Source organism: Macaca thibetana, chromosome 1, assembly GCF_024542745.1.
Source record: "Macaca thibetana thibetana isolate TM-01 chromosome 1, ASM2454274v1, whole genome shotgun sequence".
NCBI lineage: Eukaryota > Metazoa > Chordata > Mammalia > Primates > Cercopithecidae > Macaca > Macaca thibetana.
In genome coordinates, this window is record NC_065578.1 from 115,378,510 (window position 1) to 115,402,851 (window position 24,342).

The 24,342-nt window shown below is 37.9% G+C and overlaps 1 protein-coding gene across 3 annotated transcripts in view; it reads right to left on the reverse strand.

The window, feature by feature from the left end:
- The window catches only part of NGF (nerve growth factor), a 1,213,865-nt gene that overhangs the window by 785,953 nt on the left and 403,570 nt on the right, over window positions 1-24,342 (reverse strand). The window contains exon 1 of one of the 3 annotated variants that reach the window (XM_050748392.1): window positions 22,829-22,832. The exons of the other annotated variants lie outside the window; for them this stretch is intronic. The gene's annotated coding sequence lies outside the window, so the exon portion shown is untranslated. Of the gene's footprint in view, window positions 1-22,828; window positions 22,833-24,342 lie in introns of those variants that run through there. 3 annotated transcript variants of the gene reach the window in all.

The window sequence follows — 24,342 nt, forward strand, 5'->3', positions numbered from 1 at the left end:
GTTAACTAATTTGTGAACCAAAATGACAAACCCAACCCTAATGTTTCCAAGAAAATTTGTCGGATTCTTGTTGAAACCCCTCACCTGGAATATTAAGAGTCTTATTCCCTGGATTTTAACTTGGGTAGATTGTTGATAGAAGTTTACCGGACTAATTCAATGTCCCAGGACTTGAAGGGAGTGGGTGCAGGGCTGGGGCTGCAGGCTGTGTCAGCAGGGGAACTTCATCTCCTCCATGCTCAAAGAAGCTTCTGAACCAGGCTCTGGTTTGCAGAACATAATTTTCTATTTGGCCTGGCTGCCATACCAATGGTTGATGTGGCTACATATAGGTTCTTACTAATTTCTTCTTCCCAGTTCTAGAAGGATCACTGTCTGTCTGGGCTTTCTCTCATCTAGGAATTTCCAGTGCAACAACTTCTAAGGCTGGTGGCCAACAACTATGAACTATGAATTGAGAGAGATGAAATGCCTCTCCTCTGGCTGGATCCTACCCTCTCTTTCCAAATTAGGGAATATTAATGGGTTTTGGCAGAACCCATATCTACCTACTATAAAACATATCCCATCTTCACTTTATCATTACAGATAATTGGCTCTCAGTCTTCCAATTTGTATGCACTTGCCATTTGTGACATAAGTATAGTGTTGCACCTTTGGTCCAATGTGAATAGAAAACAGAAACATCTACTGAGAGGATCATGTGAATTTTTGTACTCTGTCATCTAGGCTGGGATGCATTGGTGTGATCATAGCTCACTGCAGCCTCGAACTCCTGGGCTTAAATGATCTCTCTGCCTCAGCCTCCTGAGTAGCTGAGACTACAAGCACATACCACCATACCTGGCTATTTTTTAAAAAAATTTTTTGTAGACATGGGCTCTTGCTTGTACAGTCCTGTCTTGAACTCCTGACCTCAAGCAATCCTACCACCTTGGCCTCCCAAAGTGCAGGGATTACAGGCATGAGCCATTGCACCTGGCTGGTTTTGTTCTTTTCTTAATTGGTTTTTTGTTTTTTTTTTTTTTAAACTCCAATAGCTTTTGGGGTACAAGTGATTTTTGGTTACATGGATGAATTATATAGTGATGAATTCTGAAATTTTAGTACACCTGTCACCAAAGTAGTGTACGTTGTACTCCAGTATGGAGTTTTAAAATCCCACACCCCTCTCCCACTGTCCCCCTTCTGAGTCTCCAAAGTTCATTATTTCACGCTGTATATCTTTGTGTACTTTGTGTATTGATAGCTTAGCTCCCACTTATAAGTGAGAACATATGGTATTTGGTTTTCCATTTCTGAGTTACTTCACTTAGAATAATTGCCTCCAGCTCCTTCCAAATTGCTGCAAAAGACATTATTTGCCCCTTTTTATGACAGAGTAGTATCCCGTGGTGTATATATAATACATTTTTGGTTTTTTTTTTTTAAGACGGAGTCTCGCTCTGTCGCCCAGGCTGGAGTGCAGTGGTGTGTTCTCGGCTCACTGCAACCTCCGCCTCCTGGGTGCACGCCATTCTCCTGCCTCAGCCTCTCAAGTAAGTAGCTGGGACTACAGTGCCTGCCACCATGCCCGGCTAATTTTTTGTATTTTTAGTAGAGATGAGGTTTCACCATGTTTGTCAGGATGATCTCAATCTCCTGATCTCGTGATCAGCCTGCCTCAGTCTCCCAAAGTGCTGGGATTACAGGCATGAGCCGCCGCGCCTGACCTATACTACATTTTCTTCATCCCCTTATTGGTGTTGGTGCACTTAAGTTGGTCCCCTGTCTTTGCAATTGTGAATTGTGCTGCCATAAACGTACATGTGCATGTATAATGACTTCTGTTCCTTTGAGTGGATTTAGTGCAATTGCTGGATTGAATGATAGATCTACTTTTAGTTCTTTATGGCATCTTCATACTGCTTTTCATAGAGGTTATACTAATTTACATTCCCACCAGCAGTGTATAAGCATTCTCCTTTCACCCACATCCACACCAACATCTATTGTTTTTTGACTTTTTAATAATGGCTATTCTTGGCAGGAGTAAGGTGGCATCTCATTATAGTTTTAATTTACATTTCTCTGGTGATTAGTGATGTTGAGCATTTTTTGTCACATTTTTCTTTCCCATTTGTGTATCTTCTCTTGAGAAATGTCTATTCATATCATTTGCACACTTGCAAATGAGTTTTTTTTTTTGATGATTTGAGTTTCTTATAGATTCTGGATAATAGTCCTTTGTTGGATGCATAGTTTGTAAATATTTTCTCCCATTTTGTGAGTTGTCTGTTTACTCTGATGATTATTTCTTTTGCTATGCAGAAACTTTTTAATCAGGTACCATTTATTTATTTTTGTTTTTGTTCCATTTTCTTTTGGGGTGTTAGTCATGAATCTTTGCCTTGGCCAATGGCCAGGAGACTTTTTCCAAGGTTATCTTCTAGATTTTTCATGGTTTCAGTTCTTACAGTTTTTGATCCATCTTAAGTAGATTTTTGTACAGGGTGAGAGATAGAAATCTAGTTTCATTCTTCAGCAGGCGGCTAGCCAGTTTTCCCAGCACCATATATTAAGTAGAGTGTTCCTTTCCCAATTTATGTTTTTGTATGCTTTTCTGAAGATTAGTTGGTTGTAAGTATTTGACTTTCTTTCTGGGTTCTCTATTCTGTTCCATTGGTGTGTGTGCCTACTTTTATACCAGCGCTATGCCATTTGGTAACTATAGCCTTGTGGTGTAACTTGAAGTCCAGCAATGTGATGCCTCCAGATTTTGTTTGTTTGTTTGTCTGTTTTTGTTTTTGTTTTGCTTAGGATTCTTTTTGGCTACTTGAGCTCTTTTTTGGCTCCATATGAATTTTACGATTTTTTTTTCTAGTTCTGTGAAAAACAATGTGAGTATTTTGATGGGAATTGCATTGAATCTGTAGATTGCTTTGGGCAGTATGGCCATTTTCACAATATTGATTCTTCCATTCCATGAGTATGGGATGTGTTTTCATTTGTTTTTGTCATCTGTGATTTCTTTCAGTGGTGTTTTGTAGTTCTCCTTGTTGCTGTCTTCCAACTCTTTGATTAAATATATTCCTAGACATTTTATTTTATTTTGCAGCTGTTGTAAAAGGGATTAAGTTTTTTATTTGATTCTCAGCTTGGTGGTTGTTGGTGTATAGCAGTGTTATTGATTTGTGTACCTTGATTTTATAACCTGAGACTTTACTGAATTCATTTATCAAATCTAGAAGTCTTTTGGTGGACTCTTTAGGAGTTTCTAGGCATATAATCGTATCACCAGTGAACAGTGAAAATTTGACTTCCTCTTTTCCATTATGGATTCCCTTTCTTTCTCTTGCCTGATTATTCTGGCTAGGACTTCCAGTACCATGTTGGATAGAAGTGGTGAAAGTGGGCATCCTCATCTTGTTCTAGTTCTCACAGGGAATGCTTTCCCCTTTTCTCCATTCAGTATGAAGTTGGCTGTGGGTTTGTCATACATGGTTTTCATTAATTTGAGGTAAGTCCCTTCTATGCCTAGTTTGTTGAGAGACTTTTTGTAATAAAGGCCTGCTGGATTTTATTGAATGCTTTTTCTGCATCTATTGAGATGATCATATGGTTTTTATTTTTATTTCTGTTTATGTGATATATCACATTTATTGACTTGTGTATGTTAAACCATCCCTGAGATGAAACCATTCCTGCATCCCTGGTATGAAACCCACTTAATCATGGTGTATTATCTTTTGTAATATGTTGTTGGATTTGGTTAGCTAGTATTTTGTTGAGAATTTTTGCGTCTATGTTCATCAGAAATTGGTCTGTAGTTTTTTTGGTTGTTGTTGTTGTTGCTGTTACATCACTTCCTGGTTTTGGTATCAGGGTGATACTGGCTTCATAGAATGATTTAGGGAGGATTCCCTCTTTCTCAGTCTTTAGGAGTAGTTTAAATAGGATTGGTACCAATTCTTCTTTGAATGTCCAGTAGAATTCAGCTATAAATCTATTTAGTCTGGACTTTTTTTTAATTTTTAGTTGGAATTTATTTTATTATTACTAATTTAATCTCACTGCTTGTTGTCTGTTTGGGGTTTCTGTTTCTTCCTGATTTAATCTAAGAGAGTTGTATGTTTCCAGGAATGAATCCATTTCCTCTGGGTTTTCTAGTTTGTGTGCATAGAGGGGTTCATAGTGCTCTCAAATGATCTTTTGTGTTTCTGTGGTGTCAGTTGTAATGTATCCAGTTTCATTTCTAATTGAGCTTATTTGAACTTTCCCTCTTCTTGGTTAATCTAGCTCATGGTCTATCAGTTTTGCTAATCTCTTCAAAGAACCACTTTTTGTTTCATTGATCTTTTGTATTTTGTGTTTCAATTTCATTTAGTTCTGCTCTGATCTTTGCTATTTCTTTTCTTCTGCTAGCTTTGGGTTCAGTTTGTTCTTATTTCTCTAGTTCCTTGAGGTGTGACATTAGATTGTCAATTTGTGATCTTTCAGACTTTTTTATATTGGCATTTAGCACTATAAACTTTCCTCTTAGCACTACTTTTGCTGTAGTCCAGAGGTTTTGATAACTTGTATCACTATTATCATTCATTTCAAAGAATGTTTTCATTTCCATCTTGATTTCATTGTTAATCTAAACATCATTCAGGAGCAAATTATTTAATTTTCATGTATTTGTATAGTTTTAGGGTTTCCTTTTGGAGTTGACTACTAGTTTTATTCCACTATGTTGGAAGACACTTGATATGACACTGAGAAGACACTTGATATGATTTCAATTTTTAAAAATTTATTGAGACTTGTGGCCTATCTTGGAGAATGTCTCATGTGCTGGTGAGAAGAATGTATATTCTGTAGTTCTTGGGCAGAATGTTCTGGAAATATCTTAGGTCTATTTGTCTTAGCATGTAGTCTAAGCCCATTGTTTCTTTGTTGACTTTCTGTCTCAATGATCTGTCTAGTGCTTGCCAGTGGAGTATAGAAGTCCCCCTCTATTATTTTGTTGCTATCTAACTCATTTCTTAGGTCTACTAGTAATTGGTTTATGAATCTGGCAGCTCAAGGGTTAGGTGCATATATATTTAGGATTGTACTATCTTCTTGCTGAATTGAGCCTTTTATCATTATATAATGACCTTCTTTTACTGTTGTTGCTTTAAAGTCTGTTTTATTTGATATAAGAATAGCTACTCTTCCTCACTTTTAGTTTCCATTTGCATGGGATATCATTTTCCACACCTTTACCTTGAGTTTATAGGAATCCTTACATGTTAGATAAGTCTCTTGAAGACAGCAGATATTTGGTATGTTATTCTTTATCCATTCTGTCAATCTGTATCTTTTAAGTGAAGTATTTAGGCTATTTTTATTCAATATTAATATTGAGACATAAGGTACTATTCAATTCATCATGTTAATTGTTACCTACTTTGGGTTTTCTTTTTTTTTTTTTTTTTTTTTTTTTCACATTATGTTATTGTTTTATAGGCCCTGTGAATTTTATGTTTTCAAGAGGTTCTACTTTTGTGCATATCAAGCTTTTGCTCCAAGATTTAGAACTCCTTTTATCATTTCTTTATAGGGCTGGTCTGGTAGTAACAAATTCCCTTAGCATTTGTTTATCTGAAAATGACTTTATTTTGCCTTCATTTATGAAACTTATTTTTGCTGGATACAAAATTCTTGGTTGAGTTATTCTGTTTAAGGAGGCCAAAGATAGGACCTCAATCTCTTCTGCCTTGAAAGGTTTCTGATGAGAAGTCTGCTCTTAGCCTGATAGGTTTCCCTTTATAGGTTACCTAATGCTTTTGTCTCATTGATCTTAGAATTCTTTCCTTCATATTGAGTTTAGATAGCCTGATGACTATATGTCTTTGTAATGATCTTTTACAGTGAATCTCCCAGAAGTTCTTTGAGCTACTTGTATTTGGATATCTAAATCTCTAGCAAGGCCAGGAAAGTTTTCCTCAGTTACTCCCTCAAATAGGTTTTCCAAACTTTTTGCTTTCTCTTCTCCCTTAGGAACACCAATTATTCTTAGGTTTAAGTGTTTTACATAATCCCATATTTTTTTGGAGACTGTTCATTTATTTTGATTCTTTTTGCTTTTTTTTTTTTTTTTTTGGTCTAGTTGGATTAATTTGAAAGCCTTGTCTTCAAACTCTGAAATTCTTTCTTCTACTTGTTCTAGTCTATTGTTGAAATGTTCCACTGCATTTTGTAATTCCCTAAGTGTGTCTTTCATTTCCAGAAGTTCTAACTATTTTTTATGATATCCATCTCTTTAGAAATTTTTCATTCATATCCTGAATTGTTTTTTAAATTTCTTTATGTTGGTTTTCACATTTCTCTGGTATCTCCTTGAGTAGCCTAATAATCAATCTTTTGAATTATTTATCTGGTATTTCAAAGATTTCATCTTGGTTTAGATCCATTGCTAGAGGGCTAGTGTGATCTTTTGGGGGTGTTATAGAACTGTGTTATGTCATGTTACTAGAATTATTTTTCTGGTTCCTTCTCATTTAGGTAGTCTATTTCTAATAATTATTTTTGAGTTTAATTTTGATTTGACTTTTTTTATTTCTTTTTTCCCCTTAAGGATGTGACTTTAATGTTTATAGTTTATTGTAGCCTAATTCAGATCTTGGTGCTTTTAGGGGTGAAGACTCTGTATGAGTTCCTTGGCTATAAAGAGTCTTTGTTCCTTGGTTATGGAGAGTCTTCCTCAGATGCTGGTTGTAGTAGCAATGTGATCAGTGTGTGAGCAAGTTCACTATCTCCTATAGCACTGGAATGGCAGAGGTCACTTGAAGCTTATCTCATTCCCCTGTGGTGTGTACTTTCTTATCTATTTATTTTTCCCCCAGTGTTTTATTTACTGGGTTGAACAGTTCAGGCTTTATGCCAATAGGGGAGGTGTCCATGGATTAAAAACTAGCTGTAGTTAAAGCAGGTGGGTAAATTCAATGGTGGGAAGAGGTCCTAGCCTTGACAGAGATAGCTGGGGGAGCTTTCAGTGAAACAAACTGAAGTCTTATCATAAGGAAGGACTGGATCTACCTCAGCTCCCCTACTAGGCCAGCAGGAATGCCATCCCACACCCAGACACACACCCGACCCAGTATTTCAACTATTCAGATCAGGAAGACACCTTTTTGCATCTGCAGGAATGTTGATGTTTCAAGTAGAAAAGAATTGTGACTCTACCTCTCATGTAAACCCGTACTTGGAGGATGCTCCTCCTGTGGGGATGCAGTTACCCTGAAGTATTCCAGAAGGGCTGCCTCTAGGTACACATACCAGTCTCCTCTGGGAAAAGCCCTAGCTCTGTCTGCAGTGGTGGATGAGGGGGGAAAGAAGTTTCCTTCTCCAAGATCCTTAATGAGCACCAGGGCTGCCTGAGTGTTGGGGTAGACTGTCAGACTTTCCCTGTTAAACCCAGCACTGAAACTGTGCTTCTACTGAAAGAAACTTCCCAGAGGCAGAAAGATCTGGGACATAAGTCCTACCATCCAGGTTATTTTGTCCCATGGGGTATTTCCTTGATGTGATACCCTCTCCCTTCCCCTAGGTGTGGGAGTCCCTGAGAACCAGATTACTATGAATGTTGTTGCTCTTCTAGGTCCAGCCACCCAGTGGGGCTGCCACATTACAGGCTGGTGCTGGGGAATGTCTGCAAGGGACCCAGAGATGTGACCTGTCCTCAAGTCTTCCAGCAGCAGATACCAGCACCAGCTCTGTTGGGGGTGGCAGGGGAGTGACATAGACTCTGTGAGATTCCTTTGTTATAGATAACCTTGATGTGTTGGCTTTCTCAAATGCCGGTTGTAGATGTGATGAACTGGTCATATGGACAGACTCAGGACCTCCTGGTTAGCCTCCTGGTGCAGGCAAAGGTGATAGCTGAGGTCACACACAAGTTTTCTCCCTCCTGGGTGCTGTATTGTTATACCTGCAGATACTGTAATGGATTGTGTTGGTTGGCTTCCAGCCAGGAGGTGGTACTTGCAATACAGCACCAGCTGTGGTAGTAGTGGTAGGATTTGTGCTTGCCTTATGTTACCCAGAGATGTAAGAGTACCCCGGGAAGATACTCTGGTTTCTCAGGCAGTGGGTGGGGCCATAAAGCTCCCAAAAGTTATTTTTCTTTGTATTAAGCTGCCAGAGCGTGTGGAGGGGCAAAGCCTGGTTGGGGCTAGGTCAGTCAGGTTCATGCTCTGTGACGAGCCGCGGTTCCTGTTGGAGTTGGGGGGCAGTTCTCTGGCTGCTGGGGTAATGTTCCAAGAGCCTAGCTGCTTCTGCTGCACAGAAGAGTTTGCATGGGGAGTTGGGAGTAGCAGGTGTCAGTAAGCCCTACCATGCTACTACACACTTGGCAAGGCAGATCTCACACCTGCAGTTTTCTACTAGTAGCAGTGAGCGAAGTTCCAGGTTGTCTATGCTCAGAACTCACAACTGCCCCAGGCCATAAACTTTCCCCCACAGAGATAGCAACCAAGGCTTTCAGCCCACACCCCTCCCAGACACTCAGCTTCTGCACTTGTGGCTGCAGCACACTTCCCACTTACTCCCTGGTTTTGGCCAAGGGAGTTCTCCACTCAAGATTATTTCGTGAAATTCAGTTGGGAGTTTCTTTTAACCTGCAACCACTGCTTGAGTTAGTTAGTTGGGAGACTTCTATGAAGTTCCCTGTGAGGCAAAATAAGGAATGGCTTCTCTTGGCTAGTGCTGGAGACTGGGAACACATGCAAGATACTTCTCACTGCCACTTCCACTTTTATATTCTTTACCACTCGCTAAATCAGTTCCAGCACTGGGCAGGCTTAAGGCTTTCCCCTGTGGGTTGTATTTCCAGGTTCCCCTGTGGGGCTTTATATCACTCTCTCAAACTCTGGGGACTTAACAATTTTTTGCCTGGCTTACAATGTAGCTGCAGCCTCCTCCTTTCAAAGAGTCTGTGGATTTCAGTTTTCCTGTTAAGTGCCTGTGTTGCTTCTCAGGAAAAAAGTTCACAGTGTAAGTATCTACACACAATTTTGTCTGTCCAAGTCAAGGAAGCCTGCACACATTGCCTCCATTCCTCCATCTTGGAAAAACAGCAACAACAACAACAAGAAAATGGTTTTGCTCTTTATTTTATTCTTCTGCTATTGTTTTTTAATCATTTGGTAGAATTCCCCGTGAAGTCGTCTGATCCTGAGCTTTTCTTTCTAGGAGGTTTTTTTTTTTTTGATTACTAATTCAATGTTTTTAATTGTTATAGATCTATTCTGTTATAGGTCTATTCTTGTTGAGCCAATTTTGATAGTTTTTATCTTTCTAGAAATTGGTCTATTTAATTTAGGTTATCTGATTTGTTGACATACAGTTATTCATCGTATTCCCTTATGATACTTTGTATTTCTGTAATATCAATAGTGATGCCCCTCTTTCATTTTTAAATTTTTGTACCTTGAGTCTTCTCCCTTTTCTTCTTAGTCATTGTAGCTAAAGGTTTGTTGATTTTATTGATCTTTTTAAAACAACCAACCTGATTTACTCTTCTTTTTCTAGTTTTTTTCAAGTGGAAAAAAACTATTGATTTGAGATTTTTCTTTTTGACACAGTCACTTAACAGCTATAAATTTCCCTCTAACCACTGTTTTACCTGCATCTCGTAGGTATTGGTATGTTGTATTTTCATTTCATTTATTTCAAGATATTTTCTAATTCCCCTTGTGATTTCATTTTTGGATGACTTATTATTTGGGATTGTGTTGTTTAATTTTTACATATTTATAAATGTCCCAAATTTCTTTGTTACAAGTTTCTAGTTTCATTCTATTAAAAGTTGAACATAATTTATATGATTTCTACCCTTTTAAATTTAAGTGTTGTTTTATGGTCAAGTATATAGTCTCTCCTGGAGAATGATCAATATGCACTCTGGAAGAAAGTCTATAATGCGGTGGTTAGGTGAACATTATATAGATGTTTCTTAGTCTAGTTGGTTTATAGTATTATTCCAGTCTTCAGTTTCCTTCTTGATCTTCTGCCTAGTGGTTCTATCCATTATTGAAAGTGAGATATTGGAGTTTTCAACTATTATTATTGAATTTTCTGTTTCATTCTTTGATTCTGTCACTTCTTAGACATAGGGTCTTTGTTGTTAGCTGTGTATAAATGTTTGTAATTGTTATATCTTTGTGTGTGTGTGTGTGTGTGTGACAGGGCCTTGCTCTGTCACCCAGGCTGGAGTGCAATGGTGTGATCTCAGCTAACTGCAGCCTCCACCTCTCGGGTATAAGAGATTCTACCTCCTCAGCCTCCCAAGTAGCTGGGACTACAGGCTCATGCCACCATGCCTGGCTAATTTTTATATTTTTAGTAGAGATGGGGTTTCACAGTGTTGGCCCGGCTGGTCTCTAACTGGCCTCAAGTGATCCGCCTGCCTTGGCCTCCCAAAGTGCCGGGATTACAGGCATAAGCCTGGCCTTATAATTGTTATGCCTTCTTGATAAATCAACATTTTTATTGTTTTAAAATATCCTTTTTTATTTCAGTAACAATGTTTATCTTAAAGTATATTTTGTCCAATATTAGTATATCCACTCTAGCTCTCTTTTGCTTACTGTTTGTTTTTTAATTCTTTTACTTTCAACCTATTTGTTTCTGACTCTAAAGAGTATGCTTCTTGTAAATAGCATGTAGTTGGTTTACAGTTTTTAAAATCTATTCTGTCAATGTCTGCCTTTTAATTGGCATGCTTAAACCACTTACATTTAATGTAACTGCTGATAAGGTATAATTTACATTTGTCATTTTGCTATTTGGTTTCCATTTGTTTTATTTTCTTTTTGTTCCTATATTCTGCCATTAACTGAATTCTTTGGTATTAAATAGATATTTTCTATTATACCATTTAAAAGTTCTTGTCATTTCCTTCTCTATATAATTTTTACTTATTTTGTTGACATGGGGATTAGAGTTAACATTCTTAACTCATAACAATCTAATTCAGATTAATGTCAACTTAAGTTGAATTGGATATGAAAACTTTTTTCCTAGTTCTGTTCCTTAATCCTGCTTTCAGGCGGTTACTGTCATACAGATTACATCTTTGTACTTTATTTGCCCATCAACAAAGGGTTATAATAATTGCTCTTTACAGTTGTTTTCTTAATCAGATAGAAGGAAAAATATATAACATTTGTACTTTATTCTTATATTTATCTATGTAGCTACCTTTATTGATGCTTTTGATTTTTTTATGTGGATTTATGCTACTGTTTAGTATTCTTCTATTTTAGCTTGAAGATTCATTTTAACATTTCTAGTAGGGCCAGCTTGCTAGTGATAACTTCTTTGTTTTTTTTTTTCTGTGAATGTCTTAATTTATTCATTTTTGAAAGATAGCACTGCTTAGTATAGTATTCTTGGTTGACATTCACAACCAAGAATATATAATTGTTAAATATGTTAAATTTTTATATGTATTATTATTAAATTGTTTTACGTGTGTTAAATTGTTACTATATTAAGTATTCTTGGTTTGAATGTTAACCAAGAAAACTATATTAAGTTTTCAGATACTGGTTTTTAGGGTTTTTTTTTCTTTTGTTGCAGCACTTTGTGTTTGTCATTCCACTGCCTCTTCAGGCAGCCATGAAGTTAAACAATTGCCCACAATTGTTTAGACAAATGCACTCAGGGGAAGGCTATTTGCACTTGGGGAGCAATGAATCAGGTGAAATAGACCGCAGATGAGGTCTCTCAGGGTACCACTAACCAGGTTAAATGATAATTCTCTGGAATGAGGCTTCAAAGGAATTCTAGCCCTGTTCTTTGTCCTCTGGTGACTGGCAAGTGCTAGTTTTCAACATGAATTTGTGCTGTTAATTTTCAAGGCTACTGTGGAGCTGAAGAGTAAATTATGGGACAAGTTAAAACACTAAAAAGCTCACTCTTCTTACCAAGATTCAGCTGTTTTTCTTGAATAAATGCTCCCAGATTGCTGCAAGTCTTTTGTTAATATCCTGATTTCTGAGAAAGTTGATATTGGCAATCCAATTTTTGCCAGTTTTCTCATTATTTGTATGGATTAGAGAATTTTTGGAGATTTTTACCCTGCCATTTTCACTGACATTACTTGCTCCATGCTTTTTTTTTTTTTTTTTTTTTTTTTTTTTTTTTTTTTCCCAGACAGTGTCTAACTCTGACACCCAGGCTGGAGGTGCAGTGGTGCAATCACAGCTCACTGCAGCTTCAATTTCCAGGGCTCAGGTGATTCTCCCACCTCAGCCTCCTGAGTAGCTGGGACTACAGGCACCCACCACCAGAGCCCAGCTAAATTTTTGTATTTTTTGTAGAGACAGAGTTTTGCCATGTTACCCTGGCTGGTCTCAAACTCCTCAGCTCAAGCATTCCACCTGTCTCAGCCTCCCAAAGTGCTGGGATTACAGGTGTGAGCCACTGCACACAGCCCATTTTGTGCTTTTGAACTTGTTTTCTCTTCCTGGATCACCCTTCCTTTCCTAAACTCCTGCATGAATTCTTTCCACATTTCAATTATTTGTCTGTGTCTTTCTCAACATTAAAATGAACGCTTTCTATTTTATGAGTTTGCAACTCTTCAGCGTGGTGCCAAGTTTAATGTAAAGAAAGGTGTTATCAGTGTTCTATAGCTTAACTTAAATGCACACACCTATCTTGGGTGACTTCACTGAAGGCTCTAAAGGATAAAATGCAAACTCCACTTACCAAAAAAATAAAACTAAGTTATTAATAAACCTCTACATAATAGACAGATATGTCAATTATATATTCTTCTGCCTACCATACCTAGGAGTCTTTCTGGGTGTGGTTGGGCCTTAGATAATTCAAGGTTACAAACTATATGAAGAAGAATCACTGTGTGCCCAGCTTGGGGAGAAAAACTGTTATAAATCTCTAATTTCAGCTATGGCTGTGTAATCTCAGCCTGAAATATTTAGAGAAGATATTTGGTTGAGAAGACTTCTAGAGGTGGTTGATCAAAAGGAGTTATAGTGAGCTGTACTGGGCAACCAAGCTAAGGTACAAAGAGCTGCAGATGTGGTTGACCTATATGCCATATCTTTCATTTCCTTTTTGATATAGCCTTTAAATGACTTATTTGCTGCACAGTGCTATTCAATGTTACTTTTTAATCTCAAATCATTTTCATCTCATTTGATGATTGAGGCAAAGTAAAACAGCTGGAAGCTGAGGATGTATATAATCTTGCTCTTAATTGGATGTTACAGAAGAAAACAGAATCTGAGTAGTCCTTGGTGCCAAAAGCCTAGAAGCCTCCTGTGCTAATGACTGGCTACTCAATGTTGTAATATGGCAAGAATTCACCAAGTGATAAGATTGTTATTTGAAATAAGGCCACATGAGCTAGGGATAAATGCCTGCTCTTTACTCCTGGTTGGTAGTGTCCTGGCTGCTTATGATTGATAGGGTTTCTCATGGTGATAGAGGAGAATGAATTGGGAGGTGGCTGTGATAGGTAATACATTATGGAATAAGATAATTTAACCTACATATTATCTAGTAGGACTTTGTTAATAGCCTTTCTTTGAATAGAGCTTGAAATGTCAAGTTGCCCCTTCTGATACTAGAGTACAAAAATGAAGACAGTAAAAGTATCCTACAGTTCTACAAATCAAACTTATCTCTGTTTTTATGCCATTTTCTGATGACCCCAAGGAGGCTTGGGTACTGGGGCAGAAACGTGGTAGTGAGAAACATTGTAATGTTTTCATGATACATTTAGAAAATAAAGACAAATGTAAAACAACTATTTCAATTGGTGCCTGTCATTTGGCACTTTGTTTCATGAGTTATTTTTACGAAATGTTTGACAATACAGACTAATTGCTGTTTAGGTATCAAACGTCATTCATTTCTATTCTTTCCTATCATTGTTATTGTTGTGTCTGGACAGGTTGAAATTGACCACTTTTATTGATGGAGCTCCTGCCCAAAAGGCCAAATTTTATTTTCTCAACATTGATTGTAGATTATAAACTCCCATAAACCTATGGTAAAAAGCCATGTTCTCTTGGTATTTGGTTTCCTCAATCATGTTTCAAGAACAAATATTGTGGTTTCTGAATAGTGAAACCAAAATGTGGGATCTGAGTGTTCCTTTTGGTGATGATGACTCCAACATTCACTTTGAGAGATTTTATTATTCTCAGAGGAAGGACAGGATATTATCTCCAAGGTAAACTTTGTGAGCTTTCTTAGCTTCCCAAGGTCCTGAGGGAAAGCTTAGAAGAAATCTTTTGATTCCTAATTTGGATGCCTGAATCAGGAACTTTACGTTATCATGACTGATCACCAGCAGACTGATTTTTGAAGAGTACCTGCCAGGTCTTCTAAAGAAAAATAATAAAGGAGGAATTGAAGTAGTGGTGGTAATAGTTAACTTCCTATGATACTAGGATTGAGACTCCTGAGTAAAGAGGGAAGATAAATCTGTGCCCAACTTCTGATGGAGGTGGGAAGTGTAGTAGAAACATGTACTTAAAAAGCAAAAAAACTCACCTTTCAGAAAATACCAGCTGAAAGGTGGTTGTCCCTGCCTGAGGTAATTGATTGGCGGGTAGTAGGGAGTGCAACAAAGGGTGGTGCCATTAAACTGTCTTTGTCTAGCTCTGGGAAACCCAAGTGAGTTCTTCAACAGAGGTATATTAGTCTGCGTGGACTGCCATAACAAAATACCATAGGCTGAATAACTTAAACAACAGAAGCTCATTTTCTCACAGCTCTGGAGGCTAGAAATCCAAGATCAGGGTAATTTCAGGCTTGGTTTCTCCTGAGACGTCTTTTTTTGGCTTTCAGATGACTGCCTTCTTGCTGTGTCCTCATGTGGCCTTTCCTCTGTGTACGTGTGTGTCTGTCTTCCTCTTATAATGACACCAGTTTTATTGGACTAGGGTTCTTATGATCTCATTGAACCTTAATTACCTCTTTAAAGACTCTGTCACCAAATACAGTCTCATTCTGAGGTACTGGGGGTTAGGACTTCAGCATATGAATTTGTGGGGATATAGTTCAGTTCACAACAAGAAGAGACAGTCAACTTCACCACTGGGAGGAGAAAGCAGGGAACACACAACAAAGGAGCTGTGATTGACGTGGGAGCTAATGACCACTGAAGTATAGTCATGAGACCTCAAGTGTAGGCAAAAGAACTGAAACCAGGCAGGGGGGTTTGGACCTTTATCCTAGTTTAGCTTGCTCCTGATGCAGCAGGAGAAGGGACAGCAGCAGTGAGCACACAATATAAGGAGAAAAGCTAGTGGAAAGGAGGAACCCATTAACGTGTCCAATTAGAGATCTGTGGAGCACTCAGGAAAGCACTGAGAGGTGTAAGACGTGGACACAGACATCAGAGAGGACACAACACAACATGAGAACATGTGAAAAGTTATGAAATGCAGAGAAACGATCCAAATAGTTACCGATGTTTTGTTGAGTCCTCTTCGTGCTAAGCAGTGGGCCAGGCATGGAAATGCACTGGTGAGCCCACCGGACCTGGCCCCTGGCCTCTGTGGCCTCCACTCTAGGGGTGGGAACAGACCTTTGTCTAACGGTCACACAGATTATTTCAAATGGTAAGAAGTGCTCTGAATGCAAAGGACAGTGTGACAGGGTTGAGTGTGGCAGAGAGAATGAATTCTGATCCCTCTCAAAGGAATTCTGAGGGACCGACATGTAGGTTGAGGCCTCACGAATAAGGACTAGTCAGTCAGGCAAGAATTGAAGGCAATTGAAGGCACTCTGTTCCAGCAGTCAGGGTTACATGTGCTAAAGCATTAAGTGAAAGCTAGCTTTTAAAGAAAAGATAATGAGAAAGCTTTTCTGATTATATAAATGAGACATACTTACAGAAAATGTTTTTTTACACAAGAAAGTATTTTAAAATTACCTGAAATTCTGTTTTCTTGAGATAATTACTATGAGAATATATGCTGTTTTATGTGGCAATTAGCTTTAAGCCTTTTTTCCAGTTTCTTCCCATCCTTCCTGCCTCTTCCCTCTCTGTCTCCTACTCATAAGCCATTTGTGCCTCATTTATTACTAATATTAACCATGTGTGTATATTTCCATACTTTTCTGTTATTATATATAATATAAAATATATTTATAAATATATAACAATTATTTATATATAAATATTTGTCTTACATGTGATAAATATAGAAAATTATTTTTATAAACATTCAGATGTATTAAATGTATAAATATATAATATACATAAAATATTTATATATAATAAATATGTATATAAACTATACATTATATAGTATATATTGTGTATATTGTGTATATGTAGATATAGATAGATACATGCACAGATGAGTTTTTTAATATGTCACTGTTTTTAAATATGGGATTATATTATATACCCTTCTTGGCATCTTTAACAGTTTGCTTTGGACATTCTTCCAAGTTAACTGCCACATGTATAACTCAATGACTTCTGTCCTAACTGACCCTTAAACACTGATTTAATTGGTTTGGGGTGGGGCCTAAGCACCTGTGGTTTTCAAAAGCTCCCTAGATGATTCTATGTGTAGCCAAAGTTGAGAACCACTAATCCAAATCATTCTTTTAAATAGTTGCACAATAGTTGCACAATATCACATTTTATTCAACTATTCCACCATTAATAGGCAACCCCTTTGTCTCTATTATAAAAATACTATAATAAATGTTATATATGTATGTCCTTGTACATGTATTTTAGAGTTTATTTGTATAATGGAAAAAATAATAGTACTTATCTCACTGGGTTGTCCATGTAGATAAAATGAGTTAATAATTGTAAAATATTTGAAACAGTCCCTGGCATATTAAATGTGCCTAATATAGTTTAGCTATTATATGGCAGGTTTCATCATCATCACTTATATCTGATCATTTATTTCTTTGGGTAGGATTCCCAAGGGTAGGATTACTGACATAGATAGATAGATAGATAGATAGATAGATAGATAGATAGATAGACAGACAGACAGACTCAGTAATCCATAGTGTGAGGCAGGGATTTTATCTAACTTTTCTTCAAGAGTAAACACATATAATTTTGCTAAATATTGCCAGATTATTTTTGAACAAGGTAATAATGACTCACATTTATACCAGCTGTGTGTCAGAAGTACCATTTCCCCTACATCCTTATCAGCAGCAGAATTTTCTACTGTTGAATATTTGTCTGTCAGATAGGTGAGAAGTGATATTACTTCTTTAATTTGCATTTCCCATACCATAAGGGAAAATGAGCTGAACATTTTTCCTATTTTATTGGTCATTTTGAGGGGTGTGTGTGTGTGAGAGAGAGAGAGATTCTCCTTTTTTTTTTTTCTTTTTTTAATCTTTGATGTTTCTTTTTTAATACGCCTAGCAGGAAAGTCTCATAAATATGCAGTCACTGTTCATGACATTGACTAGTCCTTGTTTTCTCCTCATCCCCTACAATGTCAAATATACACATAAGCAGTCCAAAGCTGCTAATCTCCCTTGTTAGCGGCTTGTAATTTGGTACAGGTTTAATTCTATTAAGTCATTGATTGAAGGTAGGTACTCATCTCTCTTAGCAATCCCTAGGTTGATCAAAATATATATATATAAAATATATAGTTATATATATTATATAGATAGATAGATAGATAGATAGATAGATAGATAGATAGATAGATACTTAAGTTCTGGGTTACATGTGCAGAATGTGCGGGTTTGTTACATAGGTATACACATGTCATGGTGGTTTGCTGCACCCATCAACCCGTCACCTACATTAGATATTTCTCCTAATGCTATCCGTCCGCTAGGCCCCCACCCCCTGCAGGCCCTGGTGTGTGATATTCCCCTCCCTGTGTCCATGTGTTCTCATTGTTCAACTCCCCCTTATGAGTGAGAACATGTGGTGTTTGGTTTTCTGATCATGTAATAGCTTGATGAAGCTGTAGATTCTCCTCTTATGATCTTTTGCCTATATTTTCTATGGGAGATTTGCCCTTTTTTTCTCATTTGTGAGAACTCTTGATTGGCACATATAGTGACCCTTTTTCTTTATTTACATTACAAATATTTTTTCCCAAAATATTATCTTTTCACTTATATGGTATCTCTTATTCACAGAATTAGTTGTAATGTTTATATTTTCAAACATATCTAACTTTTCTTGCATAGCTTCTGGATTTCTTGATTAAGAAGTTCATCCTAATCCCTAGATTATACATAAATTATCTTACAATTTATGTCAAGATTTAAAATTTTCAAATGTGTTTTACATTAAAACTATATATAGTGTGAGGTAGATTTTAACTAACTTTGCTTCAAGATGCAGAGTCAGTTTTTATAGCACTATCCTTTCTAGCATGATGCTTTTGGAGAAACAATTTTTTTAAAAATGTCATTAGGGCTAAAACTTTAGAGGTGTGGGGAAGATAATAGTGGGAGATGAGAGTTGAAAAGCAGGCAGAAATCAAGTCATGCAGGGTGATGGGAGCATAGAAAAGGACTTCGGAGCTTAACAATGTAATTACATTTAAGAGACTTTCAGCAGGAGAATAACATGATCCAATATAAATTTTAAGACCACTCTGATTCCAGTGTGAAAGTGCTGCATAGACAGAAGTGAAGAAGTAGAGGGATACGTAGAAGGCATTACAATAGTCCAGAAAAGATATGATGATGACATTGCTTTTGAGACACAATGGCAGTGGTGGTCAAGAGGAGTGGATAGATAGACCTAAGAGCTATTTTCGAGGTGGACAGGACTGAATGGAAGATTGAATGTGGGAGGTGAGGCCTGAGAAAGACACAAAGATGACTTTAATTTGGGGAGAATGATGGTTTCTTGATCTTCATAAAACGAGGTAAAAGCAGACTTAGGGGAAAGAGCAAGAGTTTAGTATAAAAGAGATGAAAAGAATCATAAAGGAACATTGTGTAAAAGTCTATCGCAGTAAATTCGAAAGTTTATAGGAAATGGATAATTTCTGAATCAAACGTAAACTGACAACATTGATCCTAGAAGAGATAGAAAACTTAAATATATCATTAGCCATGAGGATGTTCCAAAATAATTGAGAGTTTTGATTAAAAAAAACAAACAAACAAAAAAAAACAGGCCAAAGTGCTTTAGCAGCTGAGTTGTATCTAACCTGTAAAGAAAAGACGTTTGTTACATTATTTAAGCTATTCTGGATGATTGAAAAGAATAGAGTAATGGCAGCATTGTTGTTTCCAGGCAGAAACCAAGAGGCAAAGAGCATGCTGATCAGAAGCAGAGTTAAGTTATGGCACATTCATACTATAGACTATTATATACCTATTTGAAGAATGAATTCTATCTATAGCTGTAGACATGGCTGGCTGAAAGAGTGGGAATTTCCATGCTATATTTTTAGGATGTGAGAACAGAGAGAGTATATATATATTATCCTATTTTTGTAAAATGAAACAACGAAACTGAAACCTAAATGGAATGTGGTGGTGCTGAATTTTGAATTTTCAACTTATCTTTTCATATCTTTGAGGATTTAAAAAAAAAAAAGAAAAAAAAAAGAAGACAGAGTCTCACTCTGTTGCCCAGGCTGGAGTGTAGTGGTGCCATCTCACTGCAACCTCCACCTCCCAGGTTCAAGTGATTCTCTTGCCTCAGCCTCCCGAGTAGCTGGGATTATAGGCACCTGCCATCACACCTGGATAATTTTTGCATTTTTTAGTAGAGACAGAGTTTCACCATGTTGGCCAGGCTGGTCTTGAACTCCTGACCTCAGCTGATCTGCCCACTTCAGCCTCCCAAAGTTCTGGGATTACAGGCGTGAGCCACCATGCCGGGCCACTTTGAGTGGTTTTACTTGTTACTATGAGAGGTTTTTTTTTTTTTTTTTTTTTTTTTTTTTTTTTAATGATAAGAATAAAAAGCAATCCATGAGGCTTTAGCCGTGTTGATTTTGAGAAATCTTCAAGATATTTAAATAGAAATGCTGAGTGGTGAAGATGCTGTAAGATCTGATTTTCGGAAAAGATGTGTGAACTAGGGTCATCCAAAGGAGTCACACCACCCAAGGCATTTGAAGTCATGGGAGTGGATGGCACCACGAGGTGGGATGTGTAGGTGAGTGAAGTTAAACTCAGGACCAAACCAGGAACTCCAGCAGAGAGATGTTCAGTGGAGGAGGAAGAGCAAATGAAAGAGACAGAGATGGAGCAACCAGATATGCCACGGGAAAATCAGTGTTTCTGGGACAATAGATGTTAAGTGGTAAAGGGCTAAAATGAACCCCACCTTGCTAGAAGTGGTCTCCATGAATGTCTCAGAAGGCTGTAAGAGAAATAAACACCCTCTGCCTTCATTTCCTTTCCACCACCAGAGAAAATTAGCACTTTTCATAGCTTGTTTTTAAGACAGCATGGGGCCAGTTATTTATATGTACTATTAGCTCTCAGGCTTAAACATCATCAACTGGGAGTGGAAGAAACTGGAGAAACTGGAGCCAATCTATGGAGAAGCCAATGCCTTTGAACAAGACTTTGAGAAGAGAATTTTCTAGCAGAGACATTATTGAGGAACTGAATGGAGCAAATTGTTAGAGAGGCCTGTGTTTGTTATAGACAGTACCCAGCATCCTTTACGGCAGTGATTCCTGTTAAAATGCAAGGAGAATGTACATGTCTCTTAGACACTTGTCTTGCTTTTCTCCCCTCATTTCCCACTGCCATTAGCCTAGTTCAGTGCCTAATCTGCTCACCTCTAAACCAGTCCCTTCCCTGTGGTTCCTTAGGGTCTCAACCTAATGTTACGCAGGTTGCATACTGCACAAGGATGTCTGAGTGAGGGGCAAGTAGGGCTGAAATCTAACATGCTCTGCCTGCCAACCCATGGATGCTTGTGTAGGCCTGCTGCTTCCTGGAGAATTTTTCTCACAGGGGTGTGGCAAGCTCATGGAGCCTTGACCTTGCATGGCTGGGTTCGCCCAGAGGGGTTGCTTTCACTATTGGCACAGTGATGTTGAAGTGACTGGTAGCAGCCCTGAGTCCCATGGCAACAATGAACTAGACACAATCTCTGCCCTCAAGATTGACAGGTTAGTAGAGATGGCTAATTCCATAGACGACTAGCTGCAAAGCAAATACTTTAAAGAACAATTGCTCTCATATCAGTCTTCTTTCAAAATGCTTCAAAGGCTCTCTATTGCCTTCCTTAGCCTTGAATTCAGAACTTTGTATAATCTCTCCAAGCTAATCTGGCATCCTCTACTTTGACCCCTGTCCCTGAGCAAGACTCTATGTGTGTGCCCAGCTGTTATTTCTAGCTTAGGACACCCCTCCCACCCACCTCTCTGGGCAGTCACCGCCCCAGTGTGCACTCAGCCTTCCTGCCCATGCCTTCCTGAAGCAATTATGACTTGGGCCAGTTGGGACTCGACCCATCATTCCAAGGCTGAGGACACCCAATCTTTATGCTTTGGCCTTAATTCTCTAACTTTACCTAAAGTAGGAACCTACAGAATCAATAGTATCATTGCATTTTTTGCACCCAGCACAGGACTTGTACCAAGCCGGAGTGCAATGAATTTGTTTGTCTAGTCTGAAGATTCTATTAACATTTTCCAATGTACTTTCAAATATTTCTGTTAAATGCTTGCCCTTGAAATTGTGTAGCTACCTTGAAAAGATAGATGTGTAATGCAAAATGATTTATGAGTGTTCTATTACTGCCTCTGACCTACATGTATTTTTGTTTCTTTTTTATTCATATATTTTCTTCCTCAGCATGATACATCTTAATAAAGAAAGCCAAACACAGAAATACACACTTTACAGTCATACTGATAGTACTTTTTTGCTCTCAGACATTCATACATTGAGACTGGGTCTGTGTTCTAATTATGCAGATGAATGTTGACAAAACTGAAAGGCAAATAAAAAAGAAGCATCAAGAAACGAGTTCATTTTATTGTATTTTTAATGGCATTTGTAGCATTTGTACGTTTTTCTGGTTATAAACATGGTTATAAACATATAGCATATGCTCTTTGTAGAACATGTATTGAAACAAATTCACATACACACATAGCCCTAATCCACCATTCAAAGGTAACAATTATTGATTTCTTTGTGTTCCTCTCTGTATGAGGGTTTTTCCTCTGAAACCTTTTATTGTTTTATGTTATTCATTTACATCAATGGACCATTTTAAGTTAATCTTTATTAACTTCGTATAATTCTGAGGTGTGAACTCTATATTAAGGTTTATTTCTTTTCCTGTGGATGACCAGTTGTTCCAACACCACCAGCTGGAAAGGATAAGTTTCCTCCACTGAACTGTGTTTACACATTGTCAAAGATCAAATGGCTGTATTTGTATGAGTCTATTATTGTATTTTCTCTTCTGTTCCATTGATCTCTGGGTCTGTATCTTCGCTATGGGTCTTTTTAAATTAAAACACAGACATATTTGTCATGTGTCATGAGTAATAGAGGCCAGGAGGAGAAAACGGTCCCATATGTGCCCATGAACTGGCAACAATTGCTTCCTCCAACTAGCTAGTCCCTGCCACCTCCCAACACAGAAACTGAGGTGAACAGCTCAATAAAGTTACCACTTAGATCCATCACATAACAAATTAATAAAACCAAATGCCTGTTTTTTGGTTTTTGGTTTTTTTTTTTTTTTGGAGAAGAAATCTCACTCTGTCACCCAGGCTGGGCTGGAGTGCAGTGGCACAATCTTGGCTCATTGCAACCTCCGCCTCCTGGGTTCAAGCGATTCTCCCTGCCTCAGCCTCCCGAGTAACTGGGATTACAGGTGCCCCCAACCATGCCCGGCTAATTTTTGTATTTTTAGTAGATACGGGGTTTTTACCATGTTGGCCAGGCTGCTGTTGAACTCCTGATCTCAGATGATCTGCCTGCCTCGGCCTCCCGAAGTGCTGGGATTACAGGCATAAGCCACTGTACCCAGCTTTGTCTTCTTTCTTAAAAGCCTTTCTCACTGTCAGTGTTTTTCTGGTGGTGTCAACTGAAAAATATGCCAGCCTCACATGGCTCAGGTCTGAGGGAAAGGAGTTGCACATAGACTTAAGGAAAAGTTTCAGATAAAAATACAAATCTTTTTTTTTTTTTTAAACCAGGAAGGAAAATGTGAAAATGGAAACACCTTTTACTATTTGATTTGAAAATAAAGTGTCATCCAAGCCATAGCAGAAGCTTCATTATATTGACAACTGGTCTCTGTTAAAACTAAGTTTCTGGGTTGCCCTCCAGCTTGTACCATTTGAATGAGGAAGATCCAGAACGACATTCTAGTGTATAAAAATATAGATGGATGGACATGCGGAGAGATGGAAACAGATACAGTCTCCCTTCCCCCAGCCCAAACCGGAATTTTTTATTTATTTTTTATTTTTTATTTTTTTAGACAGGATCTCGCTCTGCCACCCAGGCTGGAGTGCAGTGGCATAATCTCAGCTCACTGCAACCTCCACCTCCTGGGTTCAAGCAATTCTCCTACCTCAGCCTCCTGAGTAGCTGGGATTACAGGCGCATGCCACCACACCCAGGGAATTTTTGTATTTTTAGTAGAAATGGGGTTTCACCATGTTGGTCAGGCTGGCCTTGAACTCCTGACTTCGTGATCCACCCACCTTGGCCTCCCAAAGTGCTGGGATTACAGGCGTGAGCCACGGCACCCAGCCCAAACCAGGATCTTTTATAATGTATGATTTTGTAACTAGAACAGGTCATCTTTGCTGCATAGAGAGCTGGAGTTGACAGCACTGGTTACTTCTCATTCTTTCTTGTTGACCACAAGGCTCTACAGTGGTAGAATTGTTGGTGTTAAATAAACTTTTATTTTCCTCCTTCAGTCTAGTGTTGGGGAACTAGTCCTTTCTGTATGTATTGTGATAATAATTGCAGCTAGGAAATAATGTACTTTTAATTGAAATGGCCAGATGGAGCCATGACTTTTTACAAAGACATGAGTTTTTGCTTCTAAGTTCTACATGGCATGTTCTAATTATTGGGCAGTTTTTCAGCATTCCTGACACCTTTTGGCTGTGAATAGTGGCTTCCTTCAGGTACACAACATCTTACCTGTTTTGCACTTTCTGAGTTGAAATCCATCTTTCCAAGGAAAATTTCCTTATCCCTTTTCTACTTTTGTTGTGTTACCAAATGAACTAATGGGAGCTTATTCATTATTTAACTTTACTTTTCTCACTTTATCTTATGCCTGCAGATGGGAGATAGAATGGGATTAGATTGTAGAATAAGAAAATGGTTCACTGTCATTTAGTCATTAATTCATGCATTCATTCATTT